The sequence below is a fragment of the Mesocricetus auratus genome, unplaced genomic scaffold (assembly GCF_017639785.1).
Source record: "Mesocricetus auratus isolate SY011 unplaced genomic scaffold, BCM_Maur_2.0 Super-Scaffold_100047, whole genome shotgun sequence".
NCBI classification, from domain to species: domain Eukaryota; kingdom Metazoa; phylum Chordata; class Mammalia; order Rodentia; family Cricetidae; genus Mesocricetus; species Mesocricetus auratus.
In genome coordinates this window covers 3,303,642-3,319,394 of record NW_024429224.1, presented here as the reverse complement: position 1 = coordinate 3,319,394, position 15,753 = coordinate 3,303,642, and the positions used below count along the sequence as shown (strand labels likewise).

Here is a 15,753-nt window from a genome sequence, read left to right as displayed (position 1 = left end):
GATAATCCAATTAAAAAATGGGGTGCAGATCTAAACAGAGAATTCTCAACATGACAAGAGGAAAGACACTTAAGGAACACCCTCAGTCATCAGGGAAAATGCAAATCAAAACTCTGAGATCCCATCTTACATAGATCAGAATGGCTAAGATCAAAAACAATGATGACAACTTATGCTGGAGAGAATACAGAGTATGGGGAACACTCCTCCATTCCTGGTGGAAGTGCAAACTTGTGCAGCCACTGTGAAAATCGGTATGGCAATTTCTCACAAAATTAAGACCCTGCAATATCACTGTTGGGCATATACCCAAAGGAGGCACATTCACACGACAAGGACATTTGTTCAACTATGTTCATAGCAACATTATTTGTAATAGCCAGAGCTTGGAAACACCCTAGGTGTCCCTCAACTGAAGAATGGATAAAGAAAATGTGGTACGTAGACACATGGAGTATGGCTCAGCAGTAAGAAACAATGACATCCTGAATTTGCAGGTAATGGACAGAACTAGAAAAAAACATCCTGAGTGAGGTAACCCAGACCCAGAAAGACAAACATAGTATATGTGCTCACTCATAAGTGGACACCAGACATAAAGCAAAAGATACCCAGCCTACAATCCACAACCCCAAAGAAGCTAGAACCCTCTTCCAGAAATAGATGAAAGCAGATGCAGAAATCCACAACTAACCAATGGGCCAAGCTCCTGGAGTACAATTGAAGTGAGGGAGGAGTGATAATATGAACAAAGAAGTCAAGACCATGATGGGAAAGCCCACAGAATCAGCTGACCCGAGCTAGTGAGAGATCACAGACTCCGATCTGACAACTCGGGAATGTTCGTAAGACAGAACTGGACTCCCTGAATGCAGGTGACAGTGTTACAGTTGGGACAATATATGAGGCCACTGGCCATGCCAAGATCTAACTCTAATGCACAGACTGACTTTGTGGAGCCCATTCTATATGGAGAGATGCCTTGCTCAGCCTAGGCATGGGGTGGGTGGGTGGGGTCCTTGGTGCTGCCTTAACAAGATGATGGGACAGACTTAGTAGACTTCCTTATCCTCTCCAAGGAGCAGATGGGAGGTGGGGTGGGGGGAGTGGGAGGAGAAGAGGAAGGAGGAACTGGGATTGGAATGTAAAAATAATTTAATAAATAATAAATTTAATAAATAAAAATGAATTTAAAAATCTTTTAAAAAAATAGAAAACCCTTTTCTCTGTCCTGTTGATGCTCTGAGAACCTGGCTGTTGCAACTCCTGCTGTTCTGGGGAGATTTCCCTGAAAGGATATGGTGGTACATGCTCACTCTGAAGGAGAGACAGTGAGCCTCAGAGCCTCAGAGCCTTGAAGACAGAGACAGGTGTAAGCCCTGTGTGACCGGAGCCTGTGGCTCTGACTGTGACTGGAGCCTGTGGCTCTGACTGGAATTGTTCAGCAGAGCCCTGGGACAGGCAGCTGTTAGGCCCCCACACATCCTTCCTGAAGCGGAAGTCACAATATTGTAACCCACGCCCCTGGGGCAGAGCTGGGGCTGAGGATTCTAACTAGAGACCCAGGAGGGAGTTCCAAGCCCTACTCCCCAGTTCCAGGTGATGTGGCCTTAAGCCAGTTCCTTCTCCCCTCATCAGGAACTGTAAGCGAAAACGCATTTCTTACCAGGCTGGGATTGGGGGGCTATCCTAGGGAAGAACAAACATCCCAGTCCCTTCCAGGACCATCATGAGCGGTCTGCCCTAGGGCAGAAGAAGATTAATGAGGTAAAAGGACAATAAATGTGTCTGTCCTGGTTTTACATGACACAGGCACCTTCAGATGGGAGACTCAAAGGCCCAGGATGAACTGTTTATTTATTTAATTTATTCAGTGTGCGTCTGTCTGTCTGCCTATCTGTCTAAGGACAGTTTTGTGGGGTCAATTTTCTCTTTTCCAATATGTGGGTCTTGGGGCTCGAACCCAGTTCGTCAGGCTTGGCAGATGGCACCTTTACCTGCTGAGACATTTCACCCACCCACGTTGTCCTTTGGCCATGAGGAGTCGAGATTAGATAAAAGTCCACCTTGGATGGCAATGGAAAGAGTTATGATTGGACAAAAGTCCATCTGCAGAGTACTGGACCCAGCTAGGCCTGTCGGTGCAGATTCTTCTAGACCTTTCCTAGCATTCTTTCCTCCTGAGTGTGGGTCAGGATGCCTCTGGAATGAAGATCATGTTATTTACTATCAGACAAGGTATCTTAACAGCTAGCTCTAAAGAGAGAGCTGGGGAGGTTCTGGTGGCAGTTTTAGACTGTGTGGTTTGAGGAAAAGGGGATGAGCTTGGGACCTCCCAGGATACACTTAGGAGAAGAAAAAGTCTAGCTCCCACAGCTTGTCTCAGGTGAGAAAGGAGAGCAAGAGACAGGGTCTGCCAACTGCGTGAGGATCTAGCCAGAACCCCTGGGATATTCCTGCTTCTGCCTCTCCAGTGATTACAGCCAGAACCCCTGGGATATTCCTGCTTCTGCCTCTCCAGTGATTACAGCCAGAACCCCTGGGATATTCCTGCTTCTGCCTCTCCAGTGATTACAGGCACACATCAGCACACCTAGCGTTTTTACACAGGGATCAAACTCAGGTCCTAACTCTCATAAGGCAAGAACTTTTACAGATGAGTCATCTACCCTTTAGAATTCCCATGACCAGCTGGGTGTAATGCCAGCATTCAAGAGGCTAAGAGAACATCGATCATTAGTTTGTGGCTAATGCCTCTATTTTCTGTCATTTCCAAACCCCAATAATACCAATCCTATGTATTGCAGAAAATAACATTAATACCAAGGTCTGCACAGCTCATGGTTGAGCAGCTGGTGTTGTCCTATATTATCTCATTCAGTTAACTCAGCATCACCTATCAGTAGAGCTGAGTGCTTGCTTTTTTTTTTCACCAAATGTTCTGTGAAAGTATACTTATATCAACGTGTCCTGCTGCCCCTTGACCTGTCTGCTGTGGTGGAAGGTGAGCTATGACCCTTTATGAAGGGAAGGAGTAGGGTACCTCTTCCCTACAGTACCAGGGCAGAGGAAGGCAGCCAACATGCCCGGAACTCCCAAATGCCAGTTTTTGTGGTTGCTTCCCAACCTCTGCCTTCTTCAGTTTCCATAACCTTCCACGGGAGCATCAAAATTAACGAAGAGATAGAGAAGGATTCAGTTTCCTCAACTAGAGCAGGAAGAGTCAGGCTGAAGATGGAAGCCACTCCCTGCACAGGTGAACCAAACGCTTTAGCGCTGAGCTTAGGCCCTCTGCTCCTGATTCCAGTGTGTGGTGCAGTGTGGGCTTACATCAGTGTATCAAATAAACCCTATTGGGAGGAATCTCACACGTCCCCAGAGAGGGTTGCAGCTTGCAGTGAGTAACTCCAGTTGTACCTGGGACACAGGTACAGTTGAGGGGAACTGTGAAACCAGCTCGGATTTTAACTCCTTTTTCTTCCTGGCTCTGTGACCCTGGACTAGTAAACTCACATTTCTGATTGACTTTAGAAGCCTAAAGGGGCAGTCAAGGGACCAGGGTGGGAAGACCTTTGCTCTGAGTGGGTGTGGGAAATTTTCTAAATCTTTCTGAACAGTGGCCATTTCTTTTGTCTTACAGCCCCATCTCCATAAGGGGGTTTAACAAAGGCTAAGGCTTGGTTTCCTGGGCAGTCAGACGGGGAAGGGAGGCCTTGGGTTCCATTCTCAGGGAAGGCAGGAGCTGAGGCCGCCCTCCACCCAGTCAGGTTCACCGCCCCTGGTCAGCAGTGTATGGAAGGCTTCCCTTTGTTCCCAGGTGGCGTCAAGGGTGAAAGAATGTAGCTCTGCTTACAAAGGTGTTGAGGGGTCTTGCAGCACCACAGTCTGGGAAGAAGCCTCCAAGTGCAAGTCCAAACCAGTCCCCAGTGGGGAGGAAGAGAGAAAGGCCAGGCTGCAGGTTAGAGGCCTTCTTGTATGAACTTCACGAGGTAAGAATTCCCAAATGGGGAGGACTGACATGCAGGGCAGCTTAAGCCAGTCCAAGAGCAAGAAAGATGGTTGATTTGGGTGCCCCAGAACAGTACTGGACCAGGTCCCAGAACAAGGACTCTTATTAGTCAAAGAGCCAGACATTTACTGAGCCTATTACCTTCTACGCCAAAAGCCTCTTGACTTAGTAATTGTAATAAAGCCTTTCTGGTAGTTAGCAAAACCCAGGCTTAGTAGGAAGTCTCTAACTAGGGAAAACACAAGAAGAGGCACTGGTCCTAAGAAGTCCCCCGGCCCCAGTGCAGACCCTAGCCTGCAAAGCCACACCTAGGAGACACAGGAGACAACAACCATCACATCCTGCAGAAAGTTTCCAAAAGCTGAGCACACAGCACCCTCTTGCCCAAGACACTCCTTTCTCGCCGCATCTGCTCATGTTTCTCAACCTCTGTTTCAGAGCCCCTATCCAGGTCCTCCATTCCTACTCGCCCAGGGCAGCCAGGCTCATGGCTACTTATCGCTTGTGGAGTCACTTTAAGGCTCAAGAGGTCCTAGGAGAACGATTCATGATAGCCACTGACCTTAGATCTCACAGGGAGCATCTGAGGAAGCGTGGCCGTCTCTTCCTTGGCGTATTCTCCTTTAGTGTGCACAGTAACACTCTCACCAGCCACTCAGAAGAACGGCGTCTAGACCCAGGCCGACCCTAGTCACCATCCCCAGACAGATGTCATATACCTTGGGCATCCAGACTCCAGAAACTTCCATGATGGTGTTTGTTCATCTGTATCACATGTGTGAAATGCCACATCAGAGATGTGTCACCTAAACCGTTCAAGACTCTACCTAGGTTTAGAATGGAGAGCTTGCTCAACACTCACGAGGCCCTTGGTTTGACCGCTGCTGCTGTGCACCTGTAACCCCAGTGCCCAGGAGGTGAAGGCAGGCATTTGTACCCTTTTTGTTGCTTTCTTCTGCTCTCCTGAACACATGCTTGGGGCTCGGGAAATGATGTCCCTCACCCTCCTCCTCAGCCAAGACAAACCAGAGAATCTAGAATGCTTCTTCCCCCAAGATAGGCCTAGAAATCAGATCCCCGCCCCACATAGTGCAAACCCTAAAACTCAAAATGTCACTCCAATTTCCCCTGCCTACCTGGGTAAGAGACTAAGCATCCTTTCTTGATGGCCTCACAAGGTCAACTAGGAGGAAGAAATGCTACAGTTAAGGGGCCGAAAAGAATAGGAATCCCCAGACAGACCTATGACCTAGCCGGTTTTCTCCACTTAACCACTTCCATAGCTCGCTCCAGCGGTCCAATCACATTTCTGGACGTGTGTGCGCATGCTCCACTGAAGCTAAGCCCGCAAATGGTTCATCCTGCCTCTGGAGACTTCAGTCTGGAGGCCCCTGTGTTGTGCCAAGCTATGATCAAATAAATGTTCTCTGCTTCCCTCCTGCTAGCCCGTCTTTTGTTGGGGCTGTTGGTTGTGAGCATTTGTGGTAAGGACTAGTTCCCTTTTCCTCCCTATACAAGAATGCTTTCTGGTCGTTGGACTTCAGCACACCCTGGAGTGTCCTTTCCCCCATGGTTAGACAAATCTCCTCCATCCATCAGGACCTGTACCAAAGCCCTTTCCTGTGAGTCCTTGGCCCCAAGCAGTATTTTTCTTTCCTCTTTGGGTGGCTCCTTGGCTACAGCCTAATGCCACATGCTGCCATTGCCTGGTTTGGCTGACCCATCTGTCTGGACTGAGCTCTGAAGGGCACAGACGAAGGCTTACCCACCTTAGCGTATCCCCAGGCCACAGGGCTGGCATTCTTCACACCGTTCTTCCAGGAGAGGGTATGCTGGAAAACCTCTCTCAGCTCCCACTTTGCAGTGGACAGCACTTCCGGCTGGCCACGGTGTCAAGCGCTCTCAGTCAGCCTCTCCCCTTCCCTCCGATGAACGTCCACAATTTCCAGGTGAAGAAATCAATGCTCAGAGAAGAGGGGGCAGTTGGCCAAGGCCAGACAGCAGGTAAGAGCTGAACTCACATGGAAATCTATATATAGAGCTGGTCTTTCCTTCAGTGTCGAGGAATTTGGACAGCTGTGTTTGGACAGAGACAGTCTGAGTTTGGGAGATCCCTCAAGCCAGAGGAGGGTTGGATGAATACAGGTTCATGTCACTTACCTGTAGGGGCCTAGTGGGAACCGTACAAGAGGGACTGACCTTTGGCCCGAACCCCCTCAATCTGTCAAGCCAATTCTGCCCTCCAGTTGCCTTTGGCATAAATTACAGACTAGAAAATAGTTCTTCCAAGGGGAGCGCTTTCCAAGATAAACCCAAAGGAGAAAATGGGATTGTCCCTCCCACCGGGTCACATAAGCCCTAGTCCCTGCAGATGTCCTCTCTGACCCAGGTGCCAGCCATTCAGTTTCCCTCAGTGGAGGCAGCCCAACCCTGTGTCAGGAGATCTGGGTCTGAAGCTAGCACACCCTGACCTTGGCCTGTGACCTTGACAAGTCATCCCTTCCTTTCAGCCTTTCTCTGTCAACCGAGGAATTATTGGGAAATGCAGATGGGATCATGATTTCAGAGCCTGGCCTGGGGCTGCCATCTTGTCCTTACAGAGACTAAATCAGAGATGAGGTCTCCCTGTCCATCTGCAGGAAGTCCCTCTGTCCTTCCCTGGAGCCTGGGTTGCTGACAGAGTCTCCAGAGCAGACTGTGCTTGGGGGAACATGCTTCTCTCTGCTCTCCGGAGGCCTCTTCCTCCAAGCCAGCAAAATGTCCCTGGGCTGGGCTAGATCAGCAGGAGAAGCTTGGCCCATAATCCACCCCTATGGGGGCTCATCTCCTGCGAGGCACAGTATGGCTAAGCTGCAAACCCAAAATATCGTTTTTTAAAAAGCTGTGGGTCTTCTTTTTTCCAATCAGCAAATGAAATATCGGGTCTCGTTATGGCATCTCCACGTAAACTTTGCTTTTGTTGCTCTGCCTGCCCTGGTCTTATCCCCATTCTCTCCCTTGCCGGCACCTGAGTCCCGGGAGTCCACACTCATCTTCCACGTCACATGCATTCTATTGCCTGTTCCCCTGCTTAAAGCATACTTCTCCTTCTCTTCTTCTCCTTTCTGTTTCATGACCCAAACATTTATATAGAAGTTAAAAATCTAGGGTCTGCCCATGAGAGAAAACATGCCTTTGTCTTTTTGAGTTTCAATTAGTTTGCTTAACATGATAATTTGAAGATGCCAACTTTTGCCCTGGCTTTCTGGTAGCACTTTGTGTAAACCAAGCTGGCCACAAACTTCCAGTCCTCCTCTTGTCCCAGAGTCCCAGAATTCAAGTGTGCACTCTCACACCCAGCTTGAAAACGCTGACTTCTGGAACACGAAAGTCAGACACCTGGTTTCACCACAGGGTTTGTCTAGACAGCTCCCTGTGATTGGTGTACACCGGTCCCCCTCTGCACAATTCCAGCTGCCACTAAACATCCCAATGGAGCCCTGCAAGGAAGTCCTGCATGATCCAGGGCGCCCAAGGAGGCTTTTTCTGCTCTGTATGGGGGATTAAACCCAGGACCTCCAGCAGGATAAGCAAGTACTCAACTACTTAGCTTCAACCTCAGGCCTCTCTTCGTTTTTAGACAGGACCCAGGCAAGCCTTGAACCTACAATTTTGCCTGCCTCAGCAGTAGGTGGGATCACAGATCTGAACCGCTGGACCTAGTTCTCAGGAGCCATTTTAAGACAGAAATTTCTATTCTGCTCTTCCAAAAGTCACGGGCTGATAGTCAGAATCTCACCTGTGTCATTTTGGGGAGATGTCTTTAGAGCTGCTGCCCATCTGGGAGCTGGAGAGATGGCTGAGAGAACTGGCTGCTCTTCAGAGGAAGCAGGCTTGAGTCTCATAGCCACAGGATGGCTCATCAGGGGGTCTGACTCCTTCCTCCAGCCTCTTCAGGCACCAGGCACACATGCGGCATACAAGACACCCACGCACATAAAATCCGTTGCCTATTTTATTACACAGTGATTTAACTTATTATTTTATGTTATTTTAAAATTCTAAGTAGCATTATTATCAGGCATTTCCTCCCATTCTTTGGTTTGTCTTTTTATTTTCTTAGCAATGACTTGCAGGAAGTAGACACTTTTAATTTTGATAAAGCACAATTTATAAAACCTTGTCTTTGTTGTTGATGGGGTCTAAAATATCCCAGGCTAGTCTTGAGCTTATTGTGTAGCCAAGGATGGCCTTGAGCTTCTGACCCTCCTGTCTCCACTTTCCTATGCTGGGATTACATAGTGCCCTACCACATTTTGTTTGTACAGTGCTGAGGACTAAACATAGGGCTTCATGCATACTAGGTGTCTTGGTCACTGTTCTATTGCTGAGAAGAGACACCACAACCAAGGCAGCTCTTATAAAAGAAAGCATTTAATTGGGGGCTGCTTACAGTTTCAGAGGTTTCGTCCGTTATCATTATGGTGGGGAGCATTGGAGCATGCAGGCAGGTATCGAGCAGTAGCTGAGAATTACGACCTGATCCATAGGCAGAGAGAGAGAGAGAGAGAGAGAGAGAGAGAGAGAGAGAGAGAGAGAGAGAGAGAGAGAGACTCTGGGTTTGGCATGGACTTTTGAAACCTCAAAGCCCACCCCAAGTGACACACTTCCTCCATCAAGGCCACGCCCACTAGCCCTCCTAACCCTTTCAAACAGTGCCACTCTATGGTGACCAGTCATTCAAATCTATGAGCTATGGGGGCCATTCTTTCTTTCTTTTTTTTTTTTTTTTTTTTTTTTTTTTTGGTTTTTCGAGACAGGGTTTCTCTGTGGCTTTGGAGGCTGTCCGGGAACTCGCTTGGTAGTCCAGGCTGGTCTCGAACTCACAGAGATCCACCTGCCTCTGCCTCCCGCGTGCTGGGGTTAAAGGCGTGCACCACCAATGCCCGGCTCTGGGGGCCATTCTTATTCAAACCACCACATTAGGCAAGTTCCTCTCCAAATGAGACACCTACAGTGCCAAGTTCAAATTTATGGCTTATGCCACTTGTGTTCTGTCAAGGACACAAGGTGTTTTCCTACTTGGTTTTCTGAACCTTTCTATTTGAGCCTAATCTCTATCTTCAGTTAACTTTTGGATGGCTGTGAAGGTTAAGGCTGAGCTTCTTTGGAGACTTGGATATGTATTATAGTTTGTATGTGGATTTGGATATGGGGTCATTTCTGTCTTTTGTGTGGGTCAATTACACTGGATCCCTTTGTCAAGTATAACTGACCACATGTGCCTTAGCCTATTCCTGGGCTCCGTTCTGTTTCCTGCTCACAGGGGCCAAATCTGATGCTGTTGTCACACTGCCTTGTTCAAGGTAGCCTCATCAGTAACCTCTTGGTGGGTCTTGAAACTGTTACCCCACACTCACCCTTTGCAAATGTTTATGTTGCCTCTTCCGGGTGCTTTGCTAGGGTGCACAAGCAGGAGAGGTAGTGTGGAGATCTGATGGTGCTCCCAACCTCAGGGAGAAGGCGTCCTGTCTTCCACTATCAAAGTTGTTGCCATCTTCACCAGGTTGTGGGCAATCTCCCTGTGCTTGGTTTATTGGCTTTTTTTTTTCTTTTTAAAAAAGATTTATTTGTATGTGTGTAAGTGCTGTGCCCACATGCATATACGTGCACCTTGTGTATGCTTGGTGTCTGAAGAGGCCAGAAGAGGGCACTGGATCCCCTAGAGGTAGAGTTGTAGATGGTTGGGAGCCACCATGTGGTTCTCTGGGAACTGAACTTGGGTCCTCTGGAAGAGCAGCCAGTGCTCTCCAGTCCCTTGTCATTATTTATTTTAATTTTCTAAACGTGGTTGATTTCCAATTGTATCAAATGCTATTTCTGTGTCTATTAAATTGGGATTTTGTTTTCTCTTATTTACTGTTGGTATGGTAAGACACATTGATCCCTGCCCTCAGCTCTGTGTGGGTGTGTATGGGGTGTGGGTGTGGTTGTGGGTGTGTGTATGGGTGTGTGGGGGTGGGGGTGTTTATGTTTGACAAGGTAAAGGCTATAGCTAAATTGGAACTCACTATATTGACTGGGCTGGCCTCAAACTTACAGAGATCTCTGTGTCTGCCTCCTGAATGCTAGGGTTAAAGACATTTGTCATCACATCTGCCCTCCACATTGAGTTTTGAAGCTGGCCTACCTTTTGCTCAATCGGTTTCTGTGTATTCTCCTTTTATTATGTTGCTAGATTTGATTTGCCAATATTTTGTTCAATATTGTTGTATCTGTGTTCCTATGTAATATAGGCTTGCAATTTGGGGGGGGAGGGTAGGGGGTTGGACAGGGTTTCTCTGTGTAGCCTTGGCTGTCCTAGAACTCACTCTGTAGATCAGGATGGCCTTGAACTCAGAGATCCACCTGCCTCTGCCCCCCCCCCCCCCCAGTCCTGGGATTAAAGGCATACACTACTACTCCTGGGCTAGGCTGACAATTCTTTATGCTTCAGTATCAAGGTAGTTCCGGATTACTAATTGAGAGTTATGTCCTCTTTGTCTATGTTGTAAACATACCTTTACCCACTAAACCATCTCACTACCACAAAAGATTAATTTGTTAACATGTGTGGCAAGTATATGAATATTTGTCATGTGATTTTCTATACTTTCCTTAATGTTTTAATTTATTTTAGTGATGTTTTGCTTGCATGAATATCTGTGTGAGATCCCCTGGAACTAGAGTTACAGACAGTTGTGAGTTGCCATATGGATGCTGGGAATTGAACCCAGGTCCTCTGGAAGAGCAGTCAGTATTCTTAACTACTGAGCCACTTCTCGAGTCCTGATGTTTTAAATATTTATATTTAAAGAAAAGCAATGTTAGGGAGAGGGGAGGCATCTGAAGTGGTAGGCTCCCTCTCTCTATGTCAGACATCATTCCTCCACTTACACTTTGGATCGTGGGCCCTTGGGAGAGGGGCTCAGATTCCCTCCTTGCCACTTGTTACTCCTCACCACATGACAGGGTCACTTGTGCAGCCCTGGTCTCTGTCCCCGTTGGAAAGTTAACCCTCCCCCCCTTTGTTGTTGTTGGTTATTTTGAGACAGATTTCACTGCCTTGGCTGTCCTGGAATTTACTTTGCAGACCAGACTGGTTTTGAACTCATGGAGATCCACCTGTCTCTGCCCCCCAAGTGCTGAAATTAAAGACCCGCCCAACTGGGCACTTTATCTCTAATCCTACAAGTAATACCCATTTATGAAGTGGGCATACGCAGAGAGCCCTTCCATTACCCATCTATGCCAGGAGGGCAGGACCACAGACTTCTTCCTCATCCTTTCCTAGAAACGATGATGTAATGGATCTGATGAAACTGGAGACAAATTCTTCCTTCCTCAAAGTTTGAGACACACAACCTAGAACCCTATTTCTGTGCATGCACAAGTGTGTGTGTTAGAGACAGAGACAGAGACGCAGGGACAGAGACAGACAGACAGACGGCCAGGTAAGAGGCTGGAGGCTGTCCTCAAGTATCCCCTTCCATCTACCCCACTGCCTGCCTGTGCAGGAAACTGCTGAAGAGACCCTGGAGAAACCTTGATAACACAGTGCTCCGCTACAGCCTCTGCCAGGGGCCCGAGCTTATTCCCCCCACCCCCAGATGAGGAGACCAGGTTACCACAATCCTTCAGAAGCGTCTCCCCCACGTATTGGCTGCATGGAGACGCTATGGCTCCACAGGCCCATGCAGAAGTCCGAATTCACATAATTATAGTTAACAACACACAGCAGGAACTTCCGGAGTCCCAAACTCTGATGATACACTCACCTGCCAATCAGCTAAGGACCAGCAAGGCTATAATTAAGTCTGGCGCTAGTAACAGGGGATACTAGGAATAGGGTAGGGATAGAGCTGGTTCCAAGTCCAGTTGGTTAGGTTTGCCCACAATGCTTTTTCTCCAAACCTTCATTCTCTTACCTGTAATATAGATTATAAACTCACCCACCAATATGGGGAAGGGAGATAGGGCTTCCTCTTCCTAAGAGGCTTCAGGTCAGATGGGGCTGATCTGGGGGGAAAGGCCTGCGTGGCCCCAAGCCAGGTTCAATGAAACTTCCAAAGGCTGACTCCTAAAGAAAAGGTACACCTCAGGCTAGGGAGATAGTTCAGTGGGTAAAATGTTTCATGAGGATCTGAGGTTGGATTTCCAGAACACCCATAGGCTAGATGTGGTGGCGCGTATTTGTGATCCCAGCACCCCATAGTGAAATTGGATGTGGGGACAGGAGAATCCTTAGACGCTGTGGTGGGCTTGAAGAAATGGCCTCAAATGGAGTGGTACTACTAGGAGGCACAGCTTTGTTAGAGGATGTGTGTTACTGTGGAGTGGGCTCAGAGGTCTCATATATGCTCAAGCCACACCCAGCGTCTCAGTCCACTTCCTGTTGCCTGCAAGACTTAGAGCTCAAAGCTTCTTCTCCAACACCACGTCTGCCAGCGTGTCACATGTCCCACCATGTTAATGGACTCAGAAACCGTGAGCCACCCCAATTAAATGTCTCCCTTTGTTGCCATGGTCATGGGGTCTCTTCACAGCAATAGAAATCCTAATTGGGACAGATAACAGCTATCCTGATTTACACAGTGGGGAAGAGTAAGACACCCTGTCTCAAACAAGGCAGAAGGTGAGGTCCAAAACCTGAGGTTGTCCTCGACCTTCATACATGCATCATGATACATGTGCCTGCACACACACACAAACACACACACACACACACGACAGAAAAATGAAAGGATAGTTCTCCAAAAGCTCGAGGAAGGACCCTGCCCCACATGAGAAATGGGTCAATTTCCCAAAAGCTTGATTTATTGATTACTCCTGTTCATTTCTATTTTTTGTCTTCCAATGGATCCATTTTCTGTGAGCAATGGGAAGACTGTCCACCTATCAGAAGCTAGGGAACAGGGCACGGACTCTTCCTAAAGAGGTTAGCTAGCTATGCTTCGCATGGTATTGAATGGGAAATTTGTGTTTAGATGTACTCTCTGAACATCACAGGAAAAAAATCAATTTTTCTGTTTTGTTAACATTTATTTAACATTTGGATCATTCTTTTATAGATTTTGTTACACAGTCAACTCAACTCATTGTCCAAATTTACTGCTTAACTCAAAATTCACTTTCTTTTGATTTTTGTTTTATTTTGTTTTGTTTTGAGACAAGGTTGCTTTGTATATCCTTGGCTGCCCTGTGACTCGATTTGTAGACCCGGCTGGCCTCAAACTTAAGAGATACACCTGCCTCTGCCTCCCAAGTGCTAGGATTAAAGGCCATGTGCCACTACTGCCTGGCAGCCTAGCATTTTTTAAAAGAGCATTTTCTTTTTTCTTTCTTTTTTATTTTAGATTTTTAGAGATAGTTTCTCTGTGTAGCCCTGGCTATCCTCAAACTCTGTCTCTGAGTCGAGTGTTGGGATTAAAGTTGTGTGCCACTACTGCCCAAAATGCACTTGTTTTAATTATATTCTCTTAAAAATTATGCCTTTCATTTTTTTGAGATTATAATACAATTATACATTCTCCCCTTCTTCCCTCCAAAAGCTCCTATCTACCCTTTCTTTCTTTCAAATTCATGGCCTCTTTTCTCACTAGTTGTTGTTACGTGTGTATATGTATGATCATGTAAATCCCTAACTATAACCTGCTCAGTCTGTGTAGTGTCATCACATGTATGTTTTCAGGGCTGACTATTTGGTATTGGAGAACCAGTTGGTGTGCACTTGTTGGGTAGGAGTATTTCTCTTACTCTAAGCATTCCTTGCTTGCCTACCAGCAAGCTCTTCGTGTAGGGCTGAGGACTTGTGGAACCCCCCACCCCAAGATTTGCAGACTTTCCCCCATGCACTTTGTTATGACTATTGATGTCCTTACTCAGCTACTCAGGCAATCATGTTAGTGAGACTTTGCTATTTCTAGGAGACACAACTTCACAGAAAACTCCATGATCCTCTGGCTCCTATAGTCTTTCTGCTGCCTCTTCCCGGACTTTGCAGATGTGTCCATTGGGACTGGGTAATTACGTGTTTGTAGGCTGAATTTTACCTTTGTCAAAGTTTTTCATACATTTTGTTCTATGAGACTTAAAAGCCAGCTATCTCCTGCTGATCTCCTTGACTCCCGCCTCTCCCAAGACAGGCTTGAACTTCACCTGTAGTTGAGAATGACCTTGCAGTTTCAATCCTCCATCCCCCCCCCTCTGTCTGTCTGCCTGTCTGTCTCTCTCTCTCCCAAAGCCTCTGTCTGTCTCCTGAGTGCCGGGATGATGGGTGTGCGTACTGACTTATGGATGAAGGGCTTCATGTCAGTCAAGCATTCTACCAACAGAGCTAAGCTCTCCCAAATCCCTCCCCCTTTGTAGGTTTTTTTTTCAGTCCTTCATGTGATTCTATTTCCCCCCTTCAACCATAATAATATGATATCCAAAATTTGTTGTAACTGATGTGTCTATAAACACAGGCTTATCCATCCCACAGGCAAGGCAAATGCTGCTTCTTGAAATGGTCCCACCATGATCCCTCTGGTCATCTAACCCAGGTCACCCGCTTGCCTGGCTTTGTCTTCATGGCTCTCCTCCCAGGCTTTAGCTTTTCCATGGCTTCCATGACTTTGCCATGTCTTTCACACAGCGTGTGTCTGGCCTTCACGGCATTGTCACCGTCTGTAGGGCCCTGAGCCTTCTTGTCAGCACTGTCACTCCCAGAAGTGCACCACCCCCTTTTCCAGAACCATTTTCCCCTTTGGCGGCATCTCCTAAGTTGTCGTTGAACTCTTAAGTCCCTTTTTTTGTTTTTTGTTTTTTTCTAAACAAACTTTCAGTCCTCCTGCCTCAACCTCCAGAATGCTTACAATGAATGTGGGTATCACCACAGCATGTTGAGGAAATTCATTTTTTCACATGAAGTAAGAATATTTTGTATCTAGCTGTGTGCTTCTAAATGACATGCTTACAAAGCTGTTTTAGCTTTCAAAATGACTTTAGAAGGTGACACTTCCTTCCCAGCCCTACCCTGCCTCCCCTAAGATCTGTGTCCTTTTAGGTTCATTTTATATTTTTGTGTTTATTGGATATTGCTGCGTTGTTTTGTTCTTATTTTGAGGCAGGGTTTTGCCACATTGCCTAGGCTGGTCAGGAATATGTGGGTTCATTCTGTGACCATGGGAACTTTGTTGACAGCTCAGGCATGTACAGTACTCAGGCTGCATGACGCTTCCTTGCACAGCTGTCTGATTTCCTCAGACACAATTTTCCTCATCTCATTTGCTGAATTTCTGGGTGCCCAACCCAGTTGTCCCGCAACCCTCTGCCTCTTCATTTTCTTGAAATATCTGTCCAGAAGCTTCCTTCAACATTGTGAGTCTAATGGCTGGGATGCAGAATTCATTTTATTTGCGAGGGTTTGCAGTTTCAGAAGACACATGCACAGACGGATCTCCCCGTTCTCTGCACAGCCCCTCACGAAGTTCCAGCGGCTGCCCCATGCCTCTTAGAGACAGGAACCATGTGTCAGGAGCTGCTAGGTCTCTCCTGTCACCTGCCCAGGACAATTCCTAGATTTTCAGTGGGTCCCACACCACTGACGTTTGGGAAGATGACAGGGCCGACACAGGTAGAACAGGATGGTCCCCGAGGCCACTCTGTTCTTCACATTACATTCTGTTGGTGAGTAGGGGGACCTGGTATTGACTTCTTACACATTAGATGTCCCCTCTATCACT

At 47.1% G+C, this 15,753-nt stretch overlaps 1 pseudogene; it reads right to left on the bottom strand.

The window, feature by feature from the left end:
• Window positions 1-14,422: 14,422 nt before the first annotated feature.
• Window positions 14,423-15,516, bottom strand: LOC121136047 (annotated as a pseudogene).
• Between the last annotated feature and the right edge of the window lie 237 nt (window positions 15,517-15,753).